Genomic DNA, 12,642 nt, shown 5'->3' with positions numbered 1-12,642 from the left:
AGTGGGTTTGCTGCCATTTATCACTGATGAAGAGCACTGGAACGAAGAGCTTCTACTCCAGTTCTATGCCACTTTGCATATCAAAGGCTATAACAGAGATCCGAAGACATGGATTCTGGAGTGGATGACAGGCAATATCCATCATGAAGCCAATGCTTTCGACCTAATTGAGCTTACCGGCCTTCCCACTCCTGGCGAATTCTTTGAAGAAGGGTGCCAACTCCATGCTGAAGCAATTGAGAGCATATTTCAGCGTCCTGAGCCAAATATGAGTCAGATGCTCTCAATGATGAAGCCACTGCCTCCTAATGCACCCTATCCAACTAGGTTCTTCGTTGAAGACTTAGAGTACCTGCCCAGAACAATATATCACATCATAAGGCGGACTCTATGGCCTGTAAAGGGACACTCTCGATATGCAACAATTGATGGTGCAATGAAGACTCTCATCTTCTGCATTCTTCATGGCAAATGCTTCAATGCACAGGATCTCTTCATTCGTCACTTTGCAGCATCTGCCTCAGAACTGTTTGGATTAAAGTTCTATGCTCCTTGGGTTATGAGGCTGATCAAGCTTCACTCTGCAATCTCCTATCAACCCTCAGCCCGCAACCATAGGATATTTTTGCCAGATGTGGACACATCTGCTGAAGCAATATATCCAGAGCCTGGCAAGCAACCATTAAGTCTTCAAAATGCAGAACACCAGAGCTTCACTCAAAATATTGAAGGTGTTGAAGCTCTCTCCCGAGTGTATCCAATGGCTGGCACCACACGTGCCCCTGCATCAACTGAAGCCACTGACAGCACAGCTGCCAAGAGACCCAAGAAGCGCGCTCGTGCACTCAATGACCGAGAGCTTCTTGTGGCTCTTCACCAAAAGCAAGATAGGCATCACGACTGGCTCAAACAGCAGATGAGAAGCATCATGCAAGACGTCAATCGCATCAAAAATCTGGCAACCAAGAATGCGTTTGTCGCACACGAGACCTGTCGCCGCACTTGGAAAGGCCTCACCATGATGAGCAATGAAGCTGAACTGCAAGAGAATGGCTTCAGAGAGAGATTCCAATTTGACTCCACGCCTCCAAGAAGAGCTGTGATGCGAAGCACACCATCACTTGAAGAGTCAGAATTCTCTTCTTCTGCTGCCACCGTGTCTGCCCGGATTATTGAAGAAGACGACGACGCGACATCATCTCCACCTGCTTCAACACACGTCGAATCTGCACCAAGCTCATTTGCACCGCCACCAAACTACTCCACCGATCCTGCTGCGCCTGGGAACGCGTAGAAAACTCTATGTCTTCAAACCTTTTTGGTCATCACTGACAAAAGGGGGAGAAGCATGATGTTTATAGTCTTCAAGCGGGTCACTTTGAGCGGGTGCCTTTATATTTTGCTACATTTTGCTTCGTGCTTACAACTCCCATTTTTGCTACATTTGCTTCTTTGAGTTGTAACACTTAGCCTTGATGGCCGTCTGCTACCTGTTTATCACTCCGTTATGCGAAGATAAATTCCGCATGTGCGATGATAAATTCCGCACACATCTCTTACTACAGACGTCCATTTTCCATCATGCATGTCATTATCTTCATATACTTTCACATGCATAGTGGATTATCATCATAAGTTGAAGTGGATCTCCACAAGTACAACCTGCCATGTGCATTTGCATTCAAAAGGCAAATTACTTATATGCACATCTTCAGGGGGAGCCCTTGCAACTTATGAAGACAAATTCCTTTACTATTTCACAAATTATGTTCCCCGTTGAAAACTTCAACTAGTTTGTCATCAATCACCAAAAAGGGGGAGATTGTAAGTGCATCTAGTGCCACCCCTAGTTGGTTTTGGAGTATTGACGACAAACCTAGTTGAGGGACTAATGTGTTTGTGAGAATTGCAGGATAACACAGGTAGAAGTCCCTCATTGATTCGGTTTCACTACAAGAGATGACCCCTAAAAATGTACGAAGACATTGAAGACAATGGTGATTTATGAAGATATTCATATTGAAGACAATGACATAAGAAGACTCCCTATGAAGCTTATGGAACTCGAAGACTTAGATCCTTTGTAGTTTCATTTCATTTATGTTGTGTCGTAGGAACCACCGTACTGTTAAGTGGGGTCCAAGAGAACCAGTCAGAATGACTGAAGTGATGCCTAATTCAAATCCTATGTCTTCGAGCGAAGACTTTGAGAGAAAATCTTGTCCAGAGTCAGACAAGTCAGCTTTACTTGTAGCCCAAGTAAAGTTGCCGTGTGAGTTCAAAATTCGACCATTGGTACACGTGTCAGTTCCTTAGTGACCCAGGGTCATTTCGGACAAATCAGGTCGGGTTGCCAAGTGGCTATAAATAGTCCACCCCCACAACCATAAACGGTTGGCTGCTCAGATTTCAGTGCACGGCTTTTGTCGTTTGAGAGCAACCCACCTCGAAGCCTTTGAAAGAAAAATTCCTAGTGAGGAGAAAATCCCTAACCACCCAGAGCCAGAGTAAATTGGGCATCACTTAAGTCTTCGTGTCTGTGTGATCTGAAGACTTATTACACTTGAGGACTGTGCATCCTCCATACGGTTAGGCGTCGCGTTCTAAGCATCCAAGAGAAATTGTGGATTGCCGGTGAATGAAGTCTGTGAAGGTTTGGGAGTCTACCTTGAAGACTTACCAGAGTGATTGGGCGAGGTCTGTGTGACCTTAGCTCAAGGAGAAAACGGTGAGGACTGGGTGTCTTGGACTAAGTGTCCTTGACTGGGTGTCCGGGACTGTGTGTCCTTTGGTTTAAATACCTAGCCGCTCCAACCAGACGTACAGTTGTCACAGCAACTGGAACTGGTCCAACAAATCATTGTCTTCAACGTGTCACTGGTTTCATCTTCACTTCCTTTTACTTACAGTTATTCATTGTGAAGCCATTGCATGCTTGCTTTATCTTTTGTCTTCACAACACGAATGTATGTTCTGTTTGGCTTCATAACTTCTTCCTACCTGATCCTTATTACACTGAAGCTGTTTTTCATTGCGCTTTCACTCTATTGAATACATGACCATGGCTGGCCTAGTGTAATCTAACTTCCGCTGCATAGTAATAGGCATAATCTTCACTGTTTGTCTTCATAACTCTCACGTTTTGAAGACTTTCATAAAAATCGCCTATTCACCCCCCCCTCTAGTCGATATAACGCACTTTCACCTACATTAGTTCGCTGGATATTTTGTTTATCCATTTGCACAGAACTCCTACATTATTTCTATGACTTATATACAGATTTTTTTAACATGATTATAAGGTAGGGTATCAGAGCTTATGGATTGTTGCTTGATCGCCTCTTCAACTATGGTAAAGTTTGTTCCCTCTAGTTCCTCTTCCACATCGGCAAGACAAGGCTTCATGGATTGTTCGTTCAGTGCCGACGGAGTTGTCTCCCTGTTGTTTTAATCTGATGGCTCCTGGGTTGTATACTTCATCAATTTCATAGGGGTCATCCTACCTAGATTTGAGCTTACCTGGAAATATCCTTCACATGGGAATTGTCAACGAGGACCTTATCTCCAGCACGAAACTCCCATTTATGGATTTTCCTGCCGTGGAGCTTAACTTTTTCTTTAAATAAATGGGCCCTTTCATAAGCTTAATTTCTAAATTCATCTAGAGTATGTATATCCAATAAGAGCTTTTCTCCGGCTTACTTGAGATCAAACTTTTATATTTTTATAGCCCATAGCTTTATGCTCTAGTTCTAGAGGTAGATGACATGCTTACCATATAACATTTTATATGGTGTCATACCCATTGGAATTTTATATGCAGTACCGTAGGTCCAAGGTGCTTCGTTAACTTTGGTGCCCAATCAGTCCTCGGTCGTTGCATGGTCTTCTTAAGTATTGCTTTAATTTCTCGGTTTGATAACTCCACTTGGCCACTCGATTGAGGGCGGTATGGTGCTGACACTCTATGAGTAACTCCATATTTTCCGAGGATCCTAATGAAAATGACAACATTTGTAGTTGAAATATTAGAATGAAAGAATTGTGTTTATTTTTGTAGTTCATTTGTTTGATGTGATGCATTTGATTTTTTTAAACAAAGTTAAGCTTTAAGAAAATAACTAACATGCCGAATGCTTCGTCCAGACTAGCATACACAGGCTGCAGTTGAGCGACTTCCAATCGCCATGAAATCTTTGATTGCATCAATCCGTCACATCACTTCGCGTGACTGTGTGCATTTTAAAACCGAACTGAAAAACCATACCAAAAATAAACCGAACCAAATTAATTTTATGGTTTTGATAGTTTGTGTTTCATTACGGTATGAATTTTTCCTTGGTGTTTTAGCTTTTTTGTTATATATTGAAAAAACGAATGAATTAACCAATGTAAAGAATATATCCTATTTCTTGAGCGAACAACCATACAAGTAGTCGATCACGTGAGCACGTGATCTTGTCTCACTTGCATTGTTGAACATTCACACACCCATGCACAATTTTATATAGCCTCACAGCTACTCTTCACCGCGAGGTGGTACTAAAGTCGCTACATCATACATGTATACCAATATAAAAAGACCCAATGGGGTAGATCCAACTGATCTCGGCCATTGAACTAAGTCAATCCAACGACCTAGACTGCTGCATTGCACGTGCGCATTTAGTAGTATACACTAATTGGTCGGTGACCAAACTACATAAAGGATTAAAATGACATGTGACCTGCTAACTCAAGGCCATGGAAACTTTAATGGATAGACCAAAGGCCCAAAAGAGTGTAATGTAGCCATTTTTCTTCTACAGAGTCAGATTAAGCATGTTATTTTTTCTTGTAAGGCGGTCATTTTTCTAAAAATATGCTAAACACTTCCATAAACAAAGCAAAGTATGCATTGCACATTTGCTTGCATAACCAGCCGTTAAGGCGGGAATCCATGGATGCACTATACTTATATGTAATATACAGTTATATATTGTTTGTATAAAAAATGTGTTTTGAGTCATAAATTTATGAAATATTATGATGCCATTTTCAAATCCACGTCAACTTTGGTTTATTATGAATTTATGATATATACGGAAATAATTTGGTATATACCGAAACCAAGCATATTTTAATCTCATATCAAATTCATCAAAGTATGAATACTGTATGAATCAAAAACCCATATAAACCAAATAAACTGAATGCACATAGTTAAGTGCCCGTGAGCTGAAGGAAGATTTACGGAGGAAAACTTGAAGGGTGTTACATGTGCCTTGTCCTCTCAATGATTAAGCATAGATTCTACAAACCACGACAGGCTAGATTAAGCTCTGAGCAGTGATTGGCATGGTCCATGGGCCCAGTGCCCATCAGTTACCGGCGAGATCGCGCGACCTGTGCAATGCAGCGTGGCATAATATGTTTTTACTCCCTCCGTTTCAAATTACTCATCGCAGAAATGAATGTATCTAGAATTAAAATAGATCTAGATACATCCATACCCGCGACAAGTAATTCGGAACGGAGGGAGTACTCCACAACAAACTGAAGGCCTGCCGCTACGCTCGCACCACAACTCACTTTCTCGCCTTGTCCATAAGCTCAACCATCGGGGCACGCCTATGTCTTGCTTATGGGAGACACAGGGCAGCCTCGCCTGAAGGCGAGCGCAAGATGAGCTGGCCTAGGCATGCTCTTTTTTTGCTTTCTTCCTTTTTTTTGTTTAAAATCCCAAATATTCAAAAAATGTATATTACAAGAAACACATTACATAAAACATTTGAAAAAATGCTAATCAAGCATCTAAAAATGTTAACTATATATAGTGAAAATATTTCTTACGGATATGAACAATGTATACAAAAAATATACAATGTGTATGAAAAAGGTCGATTATATCTTTAAAATATGTAAATCAAATATTTACAAATGTTAATCAAGTTTTTGAAAAATGTTAATAAGGCTTTTAAAGAATGTTGAATGTCCATAGAAAAAATGTTTTTCATGTATACGAAAAATATATAGAAAATAAATACGAAGAAATGCGTATGAAGAAATGTTGATCATGTATTTAAAAATGTTAGACGTCTCTAACAAATATTCCTAACATATACAAAAAATGTACATTGTGTGTAAATTTTTTACTGCCATTTGAAAGATGTAAGTCAAGTAGTGAAAAAGGATGGATATGTACTCGAAAGATGTTAATCATGTATTTAAAAAATGTCAAATGAGTATATAAAAAATGTATTAGATATATAGCAAAATGTACAGTGCATATAGAAAAAGTATACATAAAATAATATAAGTTTTGAAAAAATTAATCATGTATTTCAGAAATATTAAATGTATATATAAGATATGTTTCTGATATAAACAAAAAATTATTCAATGTTTACTGACAAAAGTTATCATGTGTTGGGAAAAACAATGAAAATTGACAGAAAAATAAAGGAAAATCCAATAAAGAAGAAAACAGAAATGGAAACCGAAGAAAAGAAAAGGATGAAAACAGTAAAAATTAAGATAGAAACAAAAGGGAAAAAACAGAATAAAACCAAGAAAGAAACAAAGAAAACCGAAGAAAATAGGAGAAAAAACAATGAAAACATAGAAAAAGATAAGAAAATAAAGAAAAGAAAAATGAAATAAAAACCAATAATACCAGAATAAAACAAAGAAAACCGATGAAAATACAAAGAAAAAATAATAAGAAAAACGTCAAGAAACACAAGCAGCAAAAGATATAACGAAAAAGACTAAAACAGAGTGAACAAGGCAGCTAGTACCAGCTAGCGAGCACTAAAAACGGCCGGAAGACGACCAAACTTCAGGCGAGACAGAAGTGACTAGCATAAGCGAGATATAACTCTCGCGAAGCCGTAGGGACCTCCTATTTCCCGACTGGTGCGGTCGAAACCAAAGTAACGCACACCCTCTCTCTTCCCGACGGACGAATTTTGCCTGGCCCATGTGTGGGGAGTGGCTCCACCTTTTTTGTTTCTATTTTTTGATTCTTTTTTCTGTTTCTATAAACATATTAGGGATTTTAAAAATTTATGAAATTAAAAATATATTTACGAATTTGAAAACTGTACATGATTTCGCACAAAATTCTTGAATTCAAAAGTGCGATTAAATTTGAAAAAAATTCATGATTTTAAAAAATACTTGTGAATTTGAAAAAAAGTGTTCATGAATTTAAAATTTTCGAAAAATGTTCCCAAATTCAAAACATGTTCATGAGTTTCGAGAAAATACTCATGAATTTTTTAAAGCTTTAAAATAAAAAAATGTTCACAAATTACAAAAAATGATTACAGATTTAAAACATTGTTTCGAATTCAGAAATTGTTCATAAATTGGAAAATAATGTTTACGAATTTAATTTTTTGGAAATTTTTAAAAATGTTCACAAATTCATAAAATGATCATGAATTTTAAAATATTCTTAAATTTTAATATTTTTCAAGAATTTGAAAAATATTGGAAAATTATAAAAAATGGCCATTAAATTAAAAATGTTCCCGAATTTAAAAGATGATTATAAACTTGAAACAATATTCACAAATTTATTTAAAGGTATGGAAGTTTTAAAAAATCTTCTTGAAATTATAAAATAAAAGGCTGAAAAGGAAAATAAATAACTTATAAAGACAAGACCAAAAAGAAAAATAAATAAAACCAGAAGAATATACAAAAAACACCAGAATGGTCCGACCCATATAAAGGACGGGCGCTGGTGAATGGTACACGGTAGGGCGCTATCTAGCAACCACGCATGAAATAGGAACTGCTTCAGCAGTCCATGTTAGCTCCACAAGGATGGCACATGAATGCCTTGCTTAGACTAGCAGAGTGGTTTTGGATAATGGACAACTATCTTTCGAATTTCTGAGTTTCAGAACTCTCTCAATACACTTGCTTGGACCGGGCCTTTTTTTTACCACTTTTCACTAGTGGCCTATCTCAAAAAAAAATACACGTATTTTATTTCCCTAAAAAACTACACATAATTGTGTTCATTTTGAGATTTTTTTCTCAAAAGAAAATTTTAAGTAAAAAAGTATTGTTCATAAATCTATAAAGGTCAAACAAACAGTGAAAATTTAGTTTACATGGCGCTCACTACTAGTTGTATTGTACCACGATACATTTGTCATGTATTCATATGGATAGAGTATGAAGATGGTCGGTCATCGGAACTTTGCCGTAATTTCTTTATATTTGCAGGGGTGTCTATACTGCTGATTTGACTAAAAAAATCTGAGTGATTATTCAAGGAAAAAAAAACAAGGACATAACTCAAACTAGACATTCGTCGAAGACAAACATTCCATGGGAGCTCCTCCTCAGGGCCTTGTGTGCCACGTAGTGCCTGCCACGCATGGGCCAGCCCAAACAAATGCAAGTCGGGCACTCACTTGGTCGCCACACTAGCCTAAAAACCCCGTTTGTTCGATCCTTTGACTGGTGCCAGTTGACCATAGACCTGTTGACAGTTGACTTTTGAATAAACCGTGAATTATTTTTATGAATTTGAAAAACTTATTTACTTTGAAATTAATTGTTCATGCAGTTTAAAAATATTCACACATACGGCAAAAGTTTGTGAATTCGAATTTTTAAAATTGAATTATTTGAATAAAAAATTATGTATTTGTAAATGTTCATGCAAATAGAAAATATTATTAAAAGATATTCAAGAATCTGAAAAAGTTTGTAGATTTGAAAATGTTCATGAAATTAAAACAAGTTCTCAATTTTCAAATAGTTCATTTAATTTAAAGTGAGAAAAGAGAAATAGAAAGAAAGGAAAAAAAAGGAAAAACAATCAAAAAATAAAATAAAAAAGGAAAAACCATCAAAACTGAGAAAAACCCACTGAAAGGAGTACTAGAGAAACTGAAAAAACCGTCCAAAAGCTTACTAAAACTAGTGCAAAGGGGATCTCGTGTAGGGCGACCCATGAAACAACAATGACACCTCCTGCGTGGGCAGTCACTACCGAATACGCTAAAACGGGTGCCTTAAGCGCGAAATAGGAAACTGTACATTTCATATAGCTTATGTCGCCGGCTGCTCCAGCTCCAGTTCAGCCCATTAACACCATAAACGAAAGATGCATTTTTTAATCCAAACATACAATATGTGATCTACTTCCTTCATCTACAATATAGTGCATATAAATTTGGCAAACTTTTTGGTGTAGGTGTCAAATGATGCATATAAATAAATAATGCAGATAAATTTTGTCTCGAGTCAAATGGTGCAAACTTAGACCAATTGAAAACTATCAACAAATAGAATGACAAATAGATATAATACAAAAATATATATCTTATTGTGTACTCCCTCCGTCCGGAAATACTTGTCATTGAAATGAATGTATCTAGATATATTTTAGTTGTAGATACATCCATTTTCATTCATTTTGATGACAAGTATTTCTGGACGGAGGGAGTATTTACTGATACTAATTTATGGTGTAGGTGTTTTAGGTTTTTTCTATAAAGTTGGTCAAACCTTGCACCGTTGACTTGTGAAAAAAAGATTAATAAGCCTTCTTTTTGAAAATGAAGGGGGCAGTCTTTCCGATATTGCCACCAGAATACAACATCGAAAGCAAAATTTTAAAGGCTCTTAGTTCTGTAGGCATTGGAATTGTAATATGAAAATGCCACACTCCTTTGGAAACTAGGCACAACACCTACCCCTTCTGAGTCTGCGGTGTCCAACCTCCTCATACCTGCTTGCTGCAACGCGTGGCCGACGACAAGGATGGATGATCCACTCAGAACATCTACAACTGGGTGCCTCAAACCCCCTTCAAACGCCTGGGAGAACGGCTCGATAACCGACCTATAAAAAAACAAGTTCGACGGACGCCTCAAACGGACCTCAAACATCCGGGTTGACAGACACCCCTCATATCCAGCTAAAATCTGGGACAGATATGGGGTGCCTAGGCACCACCAGGCACGTCTGTCACGTTGGACCCGACAGTCCGACCCCATCACAAATTGCACCAAATCCACTCTGACCTATCGATTCCATTTGCTCCTCTCCTCTCTTCTTCCTCTGCGCTGGCCTTCTCGTAGCTACGCTGCCACCCCTTGCTTTGCCGTCGTTTGAAGCCTCAACGCCACTAGCACCGGCACTACAGTCCTCCCATTCGCACTCGCCGCCGTAGACATCGTCACCGGCCCGGACACCATCGTGGTACGTCTGGCAATTTTCAGGCCGCACCTTGCCATCTATTTGTTCGACACATTGTACAACTAGATTTACTGTGACTTATTCGTAGGGAACGATGGATTCCGATGCTTCGTCGAATGAGGAGTATGGACCCATGGATCTTGATAAAATGATTGAAAATGAGTTTTTGGATTCGTTGGATTCGAACGAAGAAGTGAAAATGATCATGCTCATGAGCATGCAAGAGGAAATTGACCGACAGGTGAAGCATATTCTCAACTTGAAGGGCTAGATCAAAGGGAGAAGAGTTATTAATCAAGATATGGTCTTTGGAGCACGGTTACTCTACAAGGACTTTTGATCTGGACCCAACTTTTCCTAATGATCCATGGTTTCGTTGTCATTCTCGTATGTGCAAACCATTATTTTTGCGCATTGTGGAAGGAGTGGAGACACACGATGACTACTTCAAGCTCACTAGGGATTGCTATGACCAACTTTCTTTATGTGCTAAGCAGAAATGCACGACTGCTCTGAGGATGCGTGCACTAGGTGTTGTCGCTGATGCTGTTGGTGCGATGGTCCGGATGGGGGGAGAGACATGCTTGAAGACTACTATGAGGTTTGCCCATGCTGTGGTGAATGTGTTTGGAGCAGAGTATCTGGGGGAACCAAATGTGCATGACACATAAAAGATGTTGGCTATTGGAGAGGCAAGATGTTTTCCAGATATGCGAGAATCTATTTATTGCATGCATTGACAATGAAAAAACTGCCCCAAAGGTTTGCGTGGAATGTACCAAGGTCACACCAAAGAGGCCGCCATTATACTGGAAGCAGCGGCATCACAGGAATTATGGATTTGGCATGCTTTAATCAAAATGATTGGTTCTCACAACGATATTAATGTGCTTCAATGATCTTTCGTGTTTAGGAGGCTTTGTAATTAGGGCTGCAAACGAGTCGAGCTCGAGCGAATTGGAGTTGGCTCAGCTCAACTCATATGAAAATTCGAGCGAGCTCAAACTAAGTGAAGCTCATGATCGAGCTATAGAACATGACTCGTGCTCAGCTTGTAACGATCTCGAGTCGATCTCGAGCTAGTTTCGAGCTAAATGAGATATAAAAATTATAAATCTATGGATGAAAAACAAAAAAATTAAGGTGAATATGCTGGGAACCTTTGCCAAAAATATAGGATATTTAACACATAGTTGACCACGTGCCATAATTAAGCCTAAATCTTCTCTGCACTTAATTAAGTTTCCATATTAGTTGGTAAATAAAATGGAGAAAAATTATGGACAACATATATGGTAATAAATTATCTTATTTTCATTTAATATATGGCATGATCATATAACATAATGATATTCTGTCGAGCTATCGAGCTAAAATCGAGTGAGCCAACATTGGCTTAGGATCGGCTCGTTTCTCGGTCGAGCTACATAAAGTGTTCAAACTCGGCTTGTTACTATTCGAGTCGATCTCGAGTCGAGTCAAAAAACGAGTCGATCTCGAGCGGCTCATGAGCCTCGAGCATTTCTTGCTGCCCTATTTGTAATGGGGAACCGCCGTCGTGCAACTACGCTCTCAACGGCCACGACTACAACATGGGGTACTATCTTGCCGATGATATCCGTGCTCAGTGGGCGGCATTTGTAAAGACCATATTCGATCCACAAGGCAACAAACAAAACCACTTTGCAACAATGCAGGAAGCAGCTAGGAAGAATGTGGAGAGGGCTATCGGAGTGCTTCAAGCTTGTTGGGAATTGTTCGTGGAGCTGTAATGATGTGAGACCTAGAAACCTTATGACAGATGATGACATGTTGTATTATTTTACACAATATGATTCACAAAACGAGGGTGATGAGGTAGCCCAAACCATTGATTTTGAAGTGGCTGGAGAACAGGTCCAAATCCCGCAGGATCAAGATGCAAAACAGTTTATGAACTTTCTGCAGATGCATCAGATTCTTCGAGAACATCAGGTGCATGCACAACTACTCAGTGAACTTGTGGAGCATATATAGACCCATAATGATACCAAATAGCTAATGTTTGATTTGTGCACTTAGTATAAATTTTATGTAAGAATTACGTATTTTCGCTACCAACATTTGTTATTTACTTACGACATTGACGTGTATGATGGGCGTGCATGGATTTGCATGTATTTGAGAGTCCGGATTTGAGGTATGTGGCTGCTGGGCAGAACATATGAGTGGTGGTCGGACTGCATCCGCGGGCATACCCGGGCGCGTCCGCGGACGTATAGAGGGGCCGGATTTGGCAAGTCCGGCTCTCATGTTGGTCAAACAGACCTTTGGGGGACGGAGGAGCAACGTTGTAGCATACAAGTGCAGTTCACATAATAGTGTTTAGTACACAAGATTTCATAAGAAGTCTTCAATAGAAGCAGAGGAGCGGGTGTTGTAGATAAAGAAGTT

The sequence above is a fragment of the Triticum urartu genome, chromosome 4A (genome assembly GCF_056163025.1).
Source record: "Triticum urartu cultivar PI428250 chromosome 4A, HENAU_Tu73, whole genome shotgun sequence".
Lineage (NCBI taxonomy): Eukaryota > Viridiplantae > Streptophyta > Magnoliopsida > Poales > Poaceae > Triticum > Triticum urartu.
Note: the sequence above shows the minus strand (reverse complement) of the source record.